Below are 17,082 nucleotides of genomic sequence, written 5' to 3' on the forward strand. Positions count from 1 at the left end.
CTTTTCCATATTAACTGAGGTTAGTATGAGTTATGCTACTGTAAACAAAGGAAGAATTTCACAAAAAAATTCTGTATGTTGTGGTTACATACACAGTTATTCCCTAAAATTAGGGGTAATTCCTCACAATAAATAACACCCTAAATTAATAGAAAGGCAGAAGTTTCTTAAAATAAGTCCGAGGTGAATTGTATGGAGTACTGTTAAAGTATAATGGTAGGAGTCCTTTGTTCCATTCATAATATATCTTTTCAGCTTAAAAATGAATAATGAAAGAACTATTATATTGAAAAACTGTAATGCTTACAGCAGATGTGATACATTTTCACTGTGGTCAGAAAATGGTCTGCAGATAAATTGGCTGAAAGTACCTTTGGCTACTATCTTTTTTTTTTTTGTTTGAAATATCTTTTATTCCAATCATTTATAAATAAGTTTGTCCTGTCAGGTTTTGGTTTTTTTTTTTCCGAGAAGTCTGAGGTGTGCTTCAGCAGTTTTATCCCCTTAAACTGAAGGGAGCTGAAAAGAGGTACAATAAAATTTTCTCCTGAAAATGGATTAGGTAGCACCTTCTGCCTACTTTCCTTCTTGTCAGTCTCTCTGAAGTGGTTTGACCTTCAAATTTTCTGGGACTCCAAATGTTGAACTCCCTGAGCTCCTTCCTTGGAAGCACTAAGGTCTATGGAGGCACCATAAATGTTGCAAAATACACCTTCTGGGAGCTTCCACCACAATGCAGTTAGGGGGATTCAGACACCACTTCTGATGGGCGAGTGGGAGGAAAGAGGACCTGAAGACTTGTGAAGTCAGAACAAGCTGCTGCAGGCAAAGCTGTTCCCTCTTTCTACCTCAATGATCTGTAATTTCTCAGAGAAACATTCCACCACCCCATGATCTGGAACATGAGCCAGACTGGGCCCTTTGGGCAGTCTTGGTGCCATGTTTGGTAAGGGTTTCTGGGACCTTGAACACTTGGGTTGCCCCTTGATGCGCCTCTGGCATATCCTGCCAACCTACAAGAAAGGAGAGGCAGACACACATAGCAACTGATGGGATATGCCTTGCTTTATCCTGTTTCACATCCCACGCTATCCCAGCTGATGAGGGCTGTTGAGGTGAGCCTCATACATCACCTTCTTCCCAGCTACCTCCCTCCAACAGGTTTATCCATAATGATCAGAGGCTTTCTTCAAAGAAATTGTTGCCAAAGCCCTGTCCAAACAGCTCAGCAGATAATGTCTGACTCATAACATATCCGACCCATTAATTTTGCTTTTAAATGGTGTGACCATCTCTAAGAGTACACTAACTGCTGTCTGACAGTTCAATGGTAAGACAACCTAATAGGGCTTCATTTTCAAAATGTAGTTTTTCTATTGTATTTAAAAGAACTAACACAAAGTCTTCTAGCTGTTCAAACTTCTTGCCTTTCATGGCTGTGTTCTCTAATCCTCCTGTTATGAATGATCAAACAGGAGAACTAGACTTAAATTCTTTCTAACTCTTGTTATTTTATATACCTTTAACTTCTCCCCTTTAAAACTTAGAAGATAATCTTCTCACTGTCCCTTTCCATGTGGAAGATAATGCAGGTCTCAGAACATCTTGGCAGGATCGGGGTTATCCACGTACAAAGTTTGCCAAGAAATATGCAGCAGAGCATATTCTGACAATACAGTGAGAAATTTTTGAAACTGTTGAGCTGAACCACAAAAAACCCCAATCTCCTTTCATTACTGTGTGTCACAGGACAGCTGTTCCAAAATTTTTTGCCCTTTAGCATCCTATTTTGTTCTGGGACAATATTCATATTTCATTAACTTCTATTTCTCATTTGCATCATGTGCACATTAAGATACACAGTACATCACAAAATATTTCTTTGTTGACAGGCAGCTTATTTATGGCATTATGATACTGACAGTGTGGCACATTTCATGGCACATATTTTTAGTACTTAGACATAGGTAATATTTAAAACATCTATTTTGCTATTATTGAATCTTCCCACTCCAGAAGGTTGAAAATTACCAGAGAATTCACGTTTACAAGTCTGACTTTCTACAACTACATTTTAAACAACAGTGTTGGTTTCACTTACTTCTGCATAAATTTCTACCTGTTTCCTTGTGTAACTAAAATTCTAATCAAAAGAACCAAACTTTTAATATGAGCGTTCACTAACATTCTTTAGTAGCCAAAGCCATTATTTTAGACACTTTTAAAAGTGATATATTCCAGGGAATGGTGAAAAATTACATGCAGAAAAACATGCTGGGTTTTAATGTTCCTTTAATTTCAGGGTTTTACTGAGGTTTCTGGTTCTGTGTGTTACAAAATTTACAATAGTGACAATACTAAACTCTTTTAAAATTTCCTAGTTACATTCAGATGTTTACCAGTTCACAAAAAGTTTCCTCAGAGTGAAATGTAAGCTTTTAAGAAAGTACTTCAAAAGAATAAAACAAAATACATTGTGGCTGGCCATCGTTATCCAGATAACAAAGAAATTAATTCATTGTTTTGACAGGCCAGTGAGTAAAAAGTAACCAAATTTTTGGGGAAGATAAGTACTTAATACAACACGTGATTGGTATCGGCTTTAATTTGTAGGAAACATATAGTGAATCCAAAATAATTTCAAAGTAAATCTATTAGAAAGCTTATGGAGATTATCAAAAGAGTTTTTTTTTAAAAAAGACTGCATAGCTACTCTTGCTTCCAAACATCATATGAAATATTTTCCTACTGCAAGCACACAAAACATTGAAAGCAAAAAATGTTCTTTACGGAATAAAGCACAATAAATTCTGTAAAGACCTAGAGACTGTGCCACTTAGGGAAAAATTGAGTACAGAGGTTGCAGCTTTATTGTTAGTCTGCACAGAACTGTATTTTACTTAAGACAAAGTTCAACTGTGCAGTGAGGGAGAAATAAACAAAAGCAGCCCATTTAATGTGCACTCTAACAGCTTCCACATAAGAGAAGAGGAAAGATTGAGGACTAAAGGAAAGAGCACTTTGCGAGGTGTGTGGCACTTGGGGAGACTGCACTGCTCCTGGGGAGGAGGTGACACCTCTGTCAGCTTTTGCTTCAAAGAGTTGACTAGGACTGGCCTTGCTAAGAGCCCTCAAATGTCCCCTCAGAAACCTCCCTTTGCCCTTCGAGGTGGGGCAGGTGCCTCCCATGACCTTTGTGTTTGCCTTCCCCACCCATGGAAGAGGCAGATGTGGTGGTGCCTCTATTTTCTCAGCTCAGAGTTAGGTGGAGGTCCCAGCCATGTCTCTGGGCTGAAATTATTATTTTTACCTCCTCTTGGGCTTCAAGCTGTTCTGGGTGGACTCAGAATTTAGGAAGACTGGTGGAACTGGGGCTGGTGCCCTGCTACATAACTGGAAGAGCAATGCTGCCATACAGTCGTACCCATGCATGGAACTCCCTGGGCAGAATTGCTACCGACCAGATTAGCCAACCTGTGCTGTAGAGGGAAATTTGAATCATCTTTCCAGGATCTAAGTTTATAGAGGAAATGGGAAATTACTCTAACTGACTTGTGGCAAAATTGAAGCTCTAACTTCAAAAAAATACCAGTCAATCCAAGAAGCACCAAGGAAGCTAACTGCAACAAGCTGGTGCACAAAGCATAAATGCAGCAATTTCAAATAGAAAACACTAACAAATTTGAGTTAGTACAGTTAGAATCACCACCAGCAATCAATATTGATATGTCACAGCTCTTTCCACATGACAGCATTGTGTATTTAGCTAAAACTGTAATTGTTCTCATATGAGGAAACTCAAAGTGAGGATGAATGAGAATATAAAATCTGCAGAATGCTTTCAAGAGATGCCAAACAGATCAATGTCATAAGAAGAGATTGATTTAGACAACAAGATTAACACCCAGAACTAGGAAGCACTATATCTCATATCCAAATAAAGAAATGGAAGATTTAGTAAAGCAAATAACTGGAGAAAGGGACACTTACTGACCAAGTTAACATATACAAGAGAAGATAATTGATATGAGCAAAATTTGATATTATGATTCAATTTGCCAGATAAAGAAATGCAGCACAGACCTCATTGTCAAACTAGAACACCTTCTCTTGATGCTCTTGTTTGGCTTTGCCATCCATGTCACTATTAAGACAAAGTGCAGATGAACACAACACAAGTATCACATGATTTGGCATTACACCAGGAGACTCACAGAAATAGTGAGTATAATATATAGCTCACGTGCTTGATAATTTGGTGTACATGCAAGTACAGACAAAGATTTTGGCCAGAGCTGCAAAAAAGAAGCAAACATATGTTTTTGGAAAAGAAATTATCTGCTACAACTGTCACACCCCCCACCCTAAATGAAGAATCCTCACAGATCTCAACTCCAGCTTAAGTCTAAATGCATGAATCTTGAAATATTGAAGGAATCTCAAAATATGAAAGGAATTTTATTGTCACAACAGGCAACAACTAGATTTACCTCAATAAACTGCATTTGTTCATCAAAAGTCTGTATTTTAAGAACTAAATTACAGATTTTCAACTTGATTAGCATTTCCATGTGGATATATGGATCTGAAGGCCGGAAATGCATCAAAGCTAAAAACAGGTGTCTGTATACTTCTGAAAGCGAATAGACATCTTAGAGAACAAAACCATGGCAAATGTAAGGATGAATCTTAACTTGGCTGAACAACCAAAAGTTATTCAGAGAGTAGGAGGAAATTTCCAGGATATACATTAAGAATGAATATAGAACATCTGCTTGGAGAGGGATATACAGAGGAGCAGGGCCAAATACTATTATTCAGCACAAGAAAAATTCATGGGGCTTCATAATACAAAGGACAGAGAGCAGCCAGTAACAGACTGGACTGGCAGGGGCCTTGCTCGTGCCTGTAGTAGACCAAAAAGGAAAGCTTCACCTGTGATGTAGGCTCAGATGAACTCTGACTGGACTCTAGTAATTCAAAACTGCTTGCTGGCACATTTATTTCCAAATGAAAGAAGAAAGTAAAAGCCCTTTGATAGGGCAGTGGCTGTAATTGTGGTCCTTATGATTTTACTGACCAGTGCTGTGAAGTTCTTCCCCTATGTTAACTCATAGCCAGGAGTAACTCCAGATAACCAACGCCTCCAATCACCAAGAACTGCAGCTCTCCCCTTTGTCCAGCCCTTTATTTGTAGCTCTTGCCTGTGCTGTTGCCATCTGGACTATCAGATGGACTACCAGACTCCACAGCCAGGAGTAGGTGGTGGAAAAGCTCATCCCCTCTCCCTTCCTCAGAGGAAATGGGAAAGCCTGTGAATGAGTAATAAGCTAAACAACTGTATCTCTCATTAACCACACTGCTGGACAGCAACAGCCCCTCCCATTGTACCAGCTAACACTCATGGAAATGGTCACTGGTTAATTTTCCAAAGAGGAATTTTCCAAGCAAAAATGTTTAATGCAATCTGACCATCCCTGAAGCTGCTCTAGCAGGACTTGTATTATGCAGTATAGGAAGGATGAGGATGTTCATTTAAAGCCCCTTTAGAAAAGCAGCTTCAGTTCTACTTCTTCGGAGAGTAACAGAAGGAACAAACTCTCACTGCCTCAGGGAAATGTTCCCAGGCTGTTCTTTATGCACTGGCCACTGCTGCCCAGGGGTGTCCTAAGTTTGTAACTCTTGACCTCAGCTTCATTCTAACTTCACCATAATATGGTGGTGTGATTACATAAAATATATCCTGGAATTCCCCAAGGCAACACAAATGACAAACCTGCTCTAGTCTTCCCATTTGGAAGAGTCTGATTGCATCAGATGAAGCAATTTGATATTCTAACTAATTTCTAAAATTATGCCTGGAGACTTTTGTTTGAGTGACTACTCCCTCATTTACATGAAAATTCAGGACAACCAAAAGAAAATGAGGTCATAAAACATGCAACAGATTTGCTCATCCCTAAGAGAGAAACTTGCCAGTATGATTGCAAAAGAATAACCTGCCATAATTTGTCTTTCAAGGATCTACACCCTTGTTATGGTCTGAAAAGTAAGACAACCAAGACAAACTTAAGGTGTTTGTCAGTTTGAAAGGGTCCCCCTCAATACAATCGAGTAAAAGTCTCTGTGGGTACTTTTCAGATTCCTGCCCATGTTCTTCACATGCTAACTTGGGATTATCACTTGTACACTTATATGTTGAGGGACCAAGTAAATCCCCCTACTATCTTATTTTTACTGGGACTGACCTCCAAACAGAACAGGAAATCTCTTTGTAAGCAAATTCCCATAACCAGTCCCCTTGCTGTTTAGTCTGCATTGGATTAAGCAGTGCCTTGCTTGCTTCTTTGATTGGCAACTATAGTACTATAAAAACAAATGTACAGAGCAAATCTCACCAGGAAAGCCTCCCAATCTACAGACCCTTTCAGCTTTATTTGGACTGAAACTTGATGATAGCTCCACTAGACAGGAAACACTCTCCCCTCCTTTCTAATATGGCACTACCAGGAGGACACATTTTCTCACAGACCAAGAAGCAGAGCTGAGAGAGGAGAGAGAGCAGCAACACCAGAGACCTCCTATAATACATGCCTCAAATTCAAGCTGTTGCAAGACAGCAGAAGCTGACAACACTATTTATTTAACCTGTATTTAATTCTTTGACTGAGAAAAAACATGGTTTACACCATGCTTGAAATTGGGTGAGATATGGAGAAAGCAAAGCAAAAGCATGCCAGGCATTTAAAGCCCATCACATGGCAGAAGCTGGAGGGAGCAGACACTTGAACAGCAAACCATTTTGTTTGTTTTCTCACTGGACATAACACACTGCTTGTTAATGATGCTTTGCAATTCTATATCACCAGGAAGCTCCTCCTTGTGACTAGGACTCTGCCTTTGGTGATGTAAGAATTCACAGATATGCAGAGGGGGTTGTACAGCACTCAACACTAACAGAAAATCTTAAGGTAAATACACGTGACAGAAAAGGAATTAAGCACATTATCCTGCTGTTCTGTAGCATATCTATCAGGTCATGATATTCATATGAAGTGGTCACATACTGAAAAATCAAAGAACTGAAATATTTACTTTTGAGACCAAATAAGAGATGCCACATAGTTGAGCTAGCATTAAACAACGGAGCCACCCGCAGGTGAGAAGTGCAAGTCCTGCCCTTCTTACACTTGTATCATGTCATATGACTCTGCTCCCAAACTCAAACCTCACCAGACATGCCAGCCAACTACCCCAGTTGCTTAGAATCCTAGAACATCCTGAGTTGGAAGGGACTTACAAGAATCATTGAAGTCCAACTCCTGGCCCTGCGCAGGATACCGCAAGAACAACACCATGTGCCTGAGAGCATTGTCCAAACCCTTCTTGAACTCTGGCAGGCTTGGTGCTGTGACCACTGCCCTGGGGAGCCCATTCCAGTGATCAGACACCCTCTGATCCAAACATAACCTCTGCTACCTATTTAACATTGGGCTATCTGTTGGGAAGTTGTGGATTCACCTCCTGCTGCTACCAGTACAACCATGGTCAAAGAATACACGCAACAACTGGAAACTGTACAGGCAGGTATATGTGTTTGTGTGTGCACAATGCATCCAAGTCTGGATGGCCACAGAAAAAATTTCTTCTGCTCTTTCTTCACCAAAATAAAAGATGGATCAGTAACAGGTTTGAAATTATGCAGTCACCTACCTGTGTACAGCAACTTGAATCCAAGGAGTCCTAGCACTTTGAGAAAGGCAAATTGCAGCTGCACGCCTGCATCACTTGCACTCCACCTGGGAATGTTAAATGCTGGTGCCCAGCGATACCCAACCAGGGTGAGGCCTCCTTCCTAAAAGCCCAACAGGAAGAACACAAATAAAACTTCTGTGAGATTCTAGAACTTTTTTTAACTGAAGAAGTGGACATGGCCACTTACTGTGAAGCAGCAGGGTGCTAAATCCAGGAAACACCAGGAAAGCCATGGACTCTTCCTTCTTCCTCCCAACCCCAGCTATATTCTGACTTTTTATCTCACTTTCCTTCTGCTGACTCTCCTAGCTGCTCCATTTGGCATTTGCTTTATTGTTGATCTCCAAGATTTCATCTGATGGGGTGAAAAGCAGGAAGGGGTGAATGCTTCCATCGCATTCACCTGATTCATATTACTCTGGAGAACATTTCCACACCTGCTCTCACATGATCCATCTGAAGGCAGTTAAAAAGACACTAGAAGTACCTTGCTGGCAAAAAAGTAGTGGTCTCATGTTGGCCTGCACCTTCCTTTGGTGTAGGGGACCTACATTAGCCACTTCTTGTGAACATCAGCTCCTGTGCAAGATGGCCACAGGCTGATTTTGCAGATCACCCACTGAACTTCTTTCCTGAAAAAGAAAGGAAAAAAGTTAGGCTTCTTGGTTAGTTTTCCGGGATGCCTGAAGAAAGCCTTTGCTGGAGCTGGCACCAGCCCATCCCCACCAGCAGGGCTGCTTACGAGGCTTTCTCCCAGCCAGCTCTGAAGGTGGCTGGATCCCTCACGGAATGACTTAACTCACTAAACCTGCAGAAGGCTACACCTGCCAAGGGTGTGAGGGGGAATCTTTCTGGCATTTTAGGAAGTTGAATTGCCTCAGCAGAGTCCAGTGATGCCAGAACTGCCACAAGAGAGGGCAGGGCTCGTGACTGTGGGGTGAGGGAGAAGGGCCTCCCCCTTCTTGGCAGCAGGGATGGGTGGTTTGGCCATCCGGAAGCACAGCCTGAGACTCCTGCCAAATGCCTGGATCACCGGGCTGGAGGCAGAAAGCTGCAGTGCTCCCAGGCCCTCCCTGCTGAAACTGGCACTGTGCCTGGCACCCCAGGGTGTTAACTGGGACAGGGAAACAGAACTGCTGGCTGGACAGCAGGGCACAGGAACACTTGCCAGCTGGGCAGAGCTCCAGCGACGTCCCTCATGCAGCCAAGAGAAGCAGGTCTACACCCTGCCAAAGAGCATCAGCCTCATCTGGGGAAACCCTCATGACGCCCTAGACTAGGTAACAATCCTTGCCTTTAGCTTGGAGCACAGCAATAAGGAGGGGTGTCCCCTCTCTGGCAGAGAAAGGACCTAATGTCGGGTGTCCTGTCACTGTGGAGAGCTTAGACTGAGGTCAAAACACTGTTTCCAGCAGCTGCACCACTTTTTGGGGTTGTGGGATATTTGGGGTGGCTTTTTTGGGGTCAAGGGACAATTGGAGCTTCTCAAAGTGCATTTGTCAGAGCTCTCATTGGTGGATGCCATCAGGGGTTAAACATGAGCTGAATATCTACTTACTAAGCTCAGGAAGGGAAGAGGAAAATAAAAAAGAAGAAACTAAAAGCAGAGGCAGTCCCAGGCATGCCCAGGAGCAGACCTTTGGGCACCTCAGGAATTTTACTGGCAGGGACGTAGGCACTTGCAGACTTCAGACGCCTCTAGGGTTAGGCAGTAGCTGAACAGGGGTTTTGAGGATCTAAATATTGACCACAAATGCCTACGAGGCAGTTAGGCAGAGCTTACATGCCTAAACCTTTTTTGTGGCTCTAGCCCTAAACTAATATTATGGAAAATACCAGCAATTATTAGGGACTTCTTATCAGATTGGATACATAATTCCTTTGCATAACTTTACCATGGCCTCATTTATGTGGTGCTTAGAGAGGATGAATACCTGTTCTGCATGAGTAATTATGCCAAAGGCTCGTGTGAGGGAGGTAGTTTATGACCGCTGAGTAAGGCCAGCTATGTTTACCTACACATCTACAGCACTCCAGCTAAAAATTGGTCTTACCGCTAAATCTCCCTTGTTGCTTCATTTGCCTGATTGCAAACAGATCCCAGAATATGCAGTTGCACTGGGATGATTGATGCCATGATGCTGCAGTGAAAAGGAAGTATTCTTTTAAGTGTTATCAAGTCCATGAGCATAAGCAAAGCCATGTCACGTGACAAAATGTAAATAGAGCATTTCTTAGAAAAGCCATTTATTTGCCTCCATGATTTATTATTCAATGACATGTAGGCTATTTTTTCTTTGTTACTGGCACTCATGCTCATAATAACAAGGTACTTGACTTGAAGGTATTTGGCCAACCTTTCCAAAGTGCTATGTAAGCAGTAATCAGAGAGAGTTAGGTTCATGAGTCAACAAATTGCTCTCCCATGCTGATCAAACAGTCTTGGCATCTCTATAAAAAAAATACAAAAGCAGATTTTGGGCTGGCTTACCCAGTTTTCTCTCTGAAATTATTTATTGTATTTGCATTTGGCAGAGTTCAGGCTTAAAATAACCAAAAGTGACAGTTGTTTTAATAATAAAATTTTACATGTGATTTTCATTTACGTTTAGAAGGATAAATGAGACAGCAAGTTAGCCTCCAAAGTTTTTGTTGCCATAAATTGGGTTTCACTTGCTCAACCTAAAGGCAAATGATGCTCTCATTTTACACTATACCCCCACAGCCTGCAGGAGAAAGCAGTCTAATATTTGTGTCAAAGCTAGTCAGATATCAGATCAGTAGAGCTGGGGTTTATTGTGAAAAGCTTTTATTCCAGCCTACACCAGGTTATTACTAATAAGGCAAGTAACAATCAGATACGATGCACAAGCTGCAGACTTTACCAGGAGAAGGAACTCAAATCTAAGTGGGATTTGTACTCGATTTCGATCACGTATTCACAAACCGCGGTCCTGAATCCAAAATACATATTCCCATTCTCAATCTTGCTACTTCCCTGTGTAAATGAATGTCTTAAAATGAAATATCTTTAGTTGTGAATCAGCTCTCTGCTTCCGTGTGCAAAGTGGGTAGAGCTGCGTGAATAATTGCATTTATTTTCACTGTGACTGCTGAACTCAAAATATTTTGGAAGCTTGCATTAAACAGATGCAACTTCCCTCTCTCCCCTTGCTCCTAATTTTTTTTTCCATTAAACGAAAAGAGGACAGCCTCACGTGCACTGAAAAACTCCTTCTGACCCCCAAAATGAAACACTTCATTTCTGGACACATGTAGTAAAAGCAAAGGAAATTAAAAGGCTAGATTTCATAAAGGAAGAAACGGTGCTCTGCCCCTTCTTATTCAGTAGCCAGCATGCAAGAGACAAATACTTTGGTTTCCTGAGGTCTTTGAAGCTGCCACGTCCTGTCCCTGGAGATGCCACTCACCATGCCTCAGCTTAAGGAGGAATCTCTGGGCTGTGGCTTTCCATGCAGCCAGTCTGCTGTGGAGCTTTTCTCCATGCTGCCTGTTTGTGGTGCCCCAGCCATGGAAGCCGCTCACAGGAAAATGAGGTGAGCTGTCACCACCTGAACCAGCTGCCTCCACAGCAGCAGCTTATCCTGCTGCAGACAAGATGCTCCCCCAAGGTACAGCTCTGCAGGTGGAAGCTCTTCCAAGCACCCTCCTTTTGGTTCTGTTTTGATTTGTCTGTGTAGTAAGCTGTTCCCTGAACCCAGAGGCTCCTTTATTCTCCGTGAGGGAGCCCTTCCCATCAGGCTACACAGCTATGCTGCTTTTTAACCAAAGGGTTACTTCAGCATTTGGTTTCTACCAAAGTGCTGTTAAAATATTTTCACTTATTGCAGGACCACAAACATCTGTTAATTATGGGTCTGGGGTTTATTTATTTATTTATTTTAATAGCTAGGTTTTATTGACCTTCACTTAAGCACTTTTGAATATTTTACCCCATATAAAGACTGCTGTGTTGAAAAGTGCTAACAATTACCATCATGGGAGTCTTGGATTCAAAGACAGTTTGCAGACCTCATTAAGCCAAGGAGTTTGCCAAGTCCAGTCTTTTCAGTTCAATGGAAGCAACACTTAAGTCCCTTCATGTAGCAAGGCAGCTGCAAGCAATGGAGGCTGCCTGGCATGGGCAGAGAGAGCTGAGCTCACCCAGGGTTACTGGTTGGTCTTGGTACCAGAAGACAGGGACTCACACTGGAAACAAAGGGAGCTGTGAGAAGAGCCCTAAAAAGCAGCAGGATGGCAGGGCTTTTTTTGATATCAGTTTTGAGATCAGTGAAGCAGAGTCAAGATCTCTGAGCTAGACAAAAGCCTCCTTCCTGGTTGTTTTGCATCAGGGGAAACAACTTCTGTATAGTCTCTGTCAAGAAGTGTAGTTTCAGTGATAAATCTTGACCAATGCAGAGCAAGACTGGCAAGGTCTTCCAAGCCAGCTAGTGATGGGTTAGCCTGCTAGGAGGTCTGCATTATGCCATTGCGAATTCTTGCCTCGTATGCAGGAGAAAAGCAGATATTTGAGAAGCTTCGAAAAAGTAAGATAAGCAAAATCAACTCTTCAAAGAGAAGTAAGATGCTTTAGGCATTCAGCAGATCGAAAAGCCAGACTCCATATTTGCATACTAAACATGGAGGTAGGAGAATGCCTCGGGTTAGACAACAGTGTTTCTATGCTTTTCAGCTCTGTGTGTGAAGGATTGACAACAGGCACTCAACTACATCAGTCTGAGTGAGGCAGATCAATCCTACACTGTCACAGGAATATGCACAGGGCAAGAGCAGTTTAGAAGCTTTCAGTCTAAAAGAAGTGAGAAGCATAGTGGCATTGGTATTCTATCAGGGAACTCAAAAATAAGAACGAAATGCACAGATCCACAAAAGAACTGAGGCTTCTGAATACAGCACTATTTAGGCACCTTTTGCCTGTGAGGGAAAGGAGGAGCTGGGAAAACACGACAGGTATCCTGATTGCCAGGCCAGTGCTGTCCACAAAGTCCATCCTTCATTCATTGCGTCATTCTCAGCTCAGGATGTTTTCAAATGAGTATTTTCAAAGGACAAGTCCTCTTTCCTCTCTACTTGAGGTGAAGTTACAGAGATGAACCCTTATATTAGCTCAGCACAATTCCTCAAAATTTGTTTGCCCGAAACCCCTCTATCATAGTAAGGATTCTCCCTACATCTGTATTCAACCACACATCCTTCCAAGCAATAATCCAGTATGAAAACCAGAAGGTGCCCAAACACAATTTCCAAGTGCGATACCTTATTGTGGCATGGCTATTAACAAGTTTTATAGAAATAAGAGAATAATACAAGATTTTCTATGGAACAAAAATGAATGATAAAATCCCTTAGTGAACATTTCTGAGATATTGTTTTTGCCTTTAATTTACAGCCTCCTAGTTTTTATCTCCTCAGGTGGGATTTTACAAATTAACCATAGGTAGAACACACCCCACTTCATAATTCCCTTATCTTACTTAAACAGGAGACAGATAGCAACTTCTATACATGCTCACTCCTTCTAATAGAAAACAGTGATATAATGAAAATTTTCTTATCACCTCCAGTTCCCACACAGGTGTTCTTGGTGATAAACTACTGAATGATATAAACAGTGATTTCAGGTAAAAAGTAGCAATTAGTCAAAAGGAAACGGAAAAAAACCCCCAAAATGCAAATTAAACCACATTTCTTGAGTAGGATTTGGAACTGAAAATACTCAAATACAAGAGTGTATGAGTGAATTTTTTCAGTGAGGCACATAATCCCTTGCACTTCCCTTTAGTAATGCTTGCTTTCACCTCTCACAACCCATAGGCAACTTCTCTTCCATTTTGAGATGATCTTGATGGGCTATTCGGAGATATGATAAGGAACTGTATGATATTCCCTTTGGTTTTAGCCAATGCAGGCTTGTCTCCAGTGGGTGCTATCACAAAACAGCTGTTTTACAGCTATTCCTGAACAACAGCGGTGCGAGAGTAATTCTGGAAGAAGGATTACTGAGTAAGATCTCTCCATTTTAGTTCTCCCAGGATTGTTTCTTCAGATGTAATAGAGAGCATTTAAATGTATTTAAACCAGCTAAATTGTGTTGCTGCTATTGTGCAATGAGTGTATTGAATACCTCAGGTTCACAGAAAATTGTTTAAGTTTGTGTTCTACATTGCCTTTGATTATTTTCATTTTTGTATTCCAAAGAAATTCTGTATTTTCTAGCCATTGCTAATTCCTTCCAAACAGACCACTGGAGGCCCAAAAAAAAATGCACACCTGTTGTTGCAGAAGTGCATGGCCAAGTCTTCGCTCCTGTGAAGGCCACAGCTTTCTGGACAGTGTCATTAGGGACAAAACTGGAAACCTCAGTATGTGATGCTATTTTCAAAAATCCACCCTCTCCCAATTTTCCACCATCTGCATCCATCTGTGAGGGAGCATGCCACTGCCCAGCTGAACAGCATCCTTACCATATCTACTTAGCATATATTGCTTTCTCAAACCCTCAAGACAGATGGGAGTAGGAATTTAGACCAAAAGTGCCACTGGCAGAACAGCTATTCCAAGGGCAATTGTACAGGGTATCAAATATATGTTGATTATTCCTAAGCATTCTTGATAACCGTCAGATATGCTTAACACTTCTCAAGAAATCTTTCCATAGGAGTAGGACCCCATAGGTATAATTTATTATGCATTAAAGAAAATAGCATAAAGCTCCTGAAGCATCTTTGCATTCTTGAGATTTGTTGCATTATTTTCATCTGGAGTAGCCACAAGCAATCACAGAAGTATTTTTCATTCTTGCTGCAGTTCTTGTAATGTGAGTGTTGCCTGTGGATTTTGCCTCACACTCCAGCACCCCTAGTACTGTCTCATGTCATGTCTTCCTTACTGTGCTCAGTCAGGGTCCAGTTGGATGCCACCATCTGTCACAGTCCACAAGGAGGCATGGGGTCTGAGAGTGGATTCTCATGAGAAAGACAGTAATGTGAACAGGAAATGTCCCATCAGGAATCCTTTCTTGGGACAGGCTCCTGTGGAAAAGAACAAACCCTTATTGTCACTATTGCAGCTTTAGCTTTATATTCTTGTGCTCATCCTTTGATTCATTCTCTCTCCCCCCACTCTATTCCCATCTGATGGGTGGGAAACAGGATATTTTGTGAAATTCTTTCCTTCCTGTGTGGGTCTACATGACATCTTTAATTAGCAACTCTCTGCAATGGAAGTGAACAATTAAAAAGCACAACTATCCTGCTGATGAGATCATAATACAGTGGCTTTTGAACAGGTATTTAAGGCATCACTTTCTGTCATTTACAAAGATCATTGATGTTATTATTTAAAAATACCACACACCAAAAAAAGTCTTAAAACACTTCCTCATAGAATGAGTGGTCAGGAAGAGCTTTACAAACATTGTCTGTCTTTGTGTCCCCCTGAAGATTTTTTTTGTGTTGCAAAAGAGTGATGGGAAGGAGACCTCTGCCTTCTTCCATGGACAGAGCTTCAGCCAGCTGGCGCCTGACATTTCACCTGGAATGAGTAGGAATACTTGTTTCTTCAATAATCTTAACTCAGGAGCCAGTCAGAGTGATGTGTCCTTCTACAGAAAACCACAGTGGTTGAAAAGATTTTTCTCAGGGTGGGATTTGACACTATGGAGGCACAGAGAGCAGCACTGCTTTGGAAGAAGACCAAAATAGAGGCAAGCCTGGCATGTTCAGAGGACCTGGAACTGATCCTTCCTTGCCTTGTTCTGTAGACTGGTAGGTTTAAATGCTTCATGTGGCAGGACTGCCCTTAAATGTCAGCAGTCCAAGTGATAGCCCTCAACTTCTGGATGTCCTACAGGGTTGGCCTATCCCTCTCTCCCAGATCTGCCATGATGACATTTTTTTTTCCCACTGCTGACACTGTACAGCCCCAGGGGACATTAAGATGATCCTGCTTTCTGGTTTTCTTTCTATTTTTCCTTTGCTTCTTTTTATTAGTTTGAATCTCAGATATTTTACCTGGCACCTGAGAAAACTAATTCACACCACTGCAGAGCAGCATATGCATATGTTTATTTTGTGAAAACAAACAGTAACTACACAAGAAGACAGATCAGGGAAATACCAGGATCTCTGAGCCAGCATGGCATTCCAAAATTTGGGTCTGTGAACTATGAAAACAGCAGAACGAGATGTACAGGGTTGTGTTTTTGCTAAAATATCTGTCATTTCCCAAAGGTGTCTGAAGGTCGGTGTGCAAATCCATGTGGGATCTCACCAGGCTCTACATCACATCTGAGAAGACACAGACAGGAATAAGAATTTTTTTCATGCTGAGCTCGTGCGCCAAATCTCCCAGCTGCTATCTCACTTGTCACAGCAACAGGTTTGTCCACAGCTGCTTCACAATACAAAGCAGCTGCAGGCACTGCCTCCTCATTTTCATACAGATCTAATCATGAAACAAGAATGTGCTTGGTCATATTTGTGCTGGGACTGCATGTCCTCAGCAAAGTTTGCACACCCCGATAAATTGGCTTGCAGTTGAAAATAGAAACTACTACTGCTAATGACTGAACATATAATTCTGAGCAAAGATTACCAGTGTGGGAATATTGCTAATGGCATTAAGTGTCTTTATCGCATCTTGTAAAGTGTTATCAATCAAACTACAGGTGTTAAGCAGGTAAAAGCTGTAGTTTGAGGCAATAGATAAGAACTTTTCCCTTGGATCTTAAGCACTGTTTCCTACTAGACCTTTCCTGAGAGAAAGTGTCAGGATATCAAAGGGGAAAATAAAGATATATTTTTAGGCCTTGGGGCAAAAGAGGGAGGGGATTTTGTAGACAGTTTCAGGAGAAGCATTATCAGCCTCTCAGAATGACTTCAAATAGCAATCTCTTCCCCAATCATAACCAGATGTTTATTATATTTACCAAAGAATTTGCCTCTTTTTTTTTCTTAAATAAAAATTTACTAATAATATTAAAGCTATGTCTTGTGAACTTGTGAGGTATATGTGGAAAGAGAGGCAAGCATATTTGAGCCATATAGCTTACCATTTACCATAGACACCCAAAATAAATGGGTGGCAACATTGCACTGGGGCTCATTTGATGTACTGGGATCTAATGCACATCACTTGGTTTGCTCCCAGCTAGCGTTATGCATATTTAATACACAGAAGGTAAAGAAATCAATTTCAAGGCTATAACCGAAAGCCACTATAAAATTCCACTATTACTGCCATGCTGTAAATTACATATGTTATTGATTCCTCTGGCCTCTTTTACATGTGAGGTGACTTGGTGGG

The 17,082-nt window shown here is 41.4% G+C and overlaps 1 long non-coding RNA gene across 4 annotated transcripts in view; it reads right to left on the reverse strand.

Annotated features, from left to right (window-relative positions):
• Window positions 1-17,082, reverse strand: part of LOC138106887 (uncharacterized) — a 137,433-nt gene that overhangs the window by 24,051 nt on the left and 96,300 nt on the right. For 3 of the 4 annotated variants that reach the window (XR_011149178.1, XR_011149179.1, XR_011149176.1), the window contains exons 4-5: window positions 8,243-14,807; window positions 7,714-7,855 (exon numbers count right to left, since the gene is read on the reverse strand). This is a non-coding gene — a long non-coding RNA (uncharacterized lncRNA). Of the gene's footprint in view, window positions 1-935; window positions 1,014-7,713; window positions 7,856-8,242; window positions 14,808-17,082 lie in introns of those variants that run through there. The other variant, XR_011149177.1, reaches the window with a different exon arrangement.

The sequence above is a fragment of the Aphelocoma coerulescens genome, chromosome 2 (assembly GCF_041296385.1).
Source record: "Aphelocoma coerulescens isolate FSJ_1873_10779 chromosome 2, UR_Acoe_1.0, whole genome shotgun sequence".
NCBI lineage: Eukaryota > Metazoa > Chordata > Aves > Passeriformes > Corvidae > Aphelocoma > Aphelocoma coerulescens.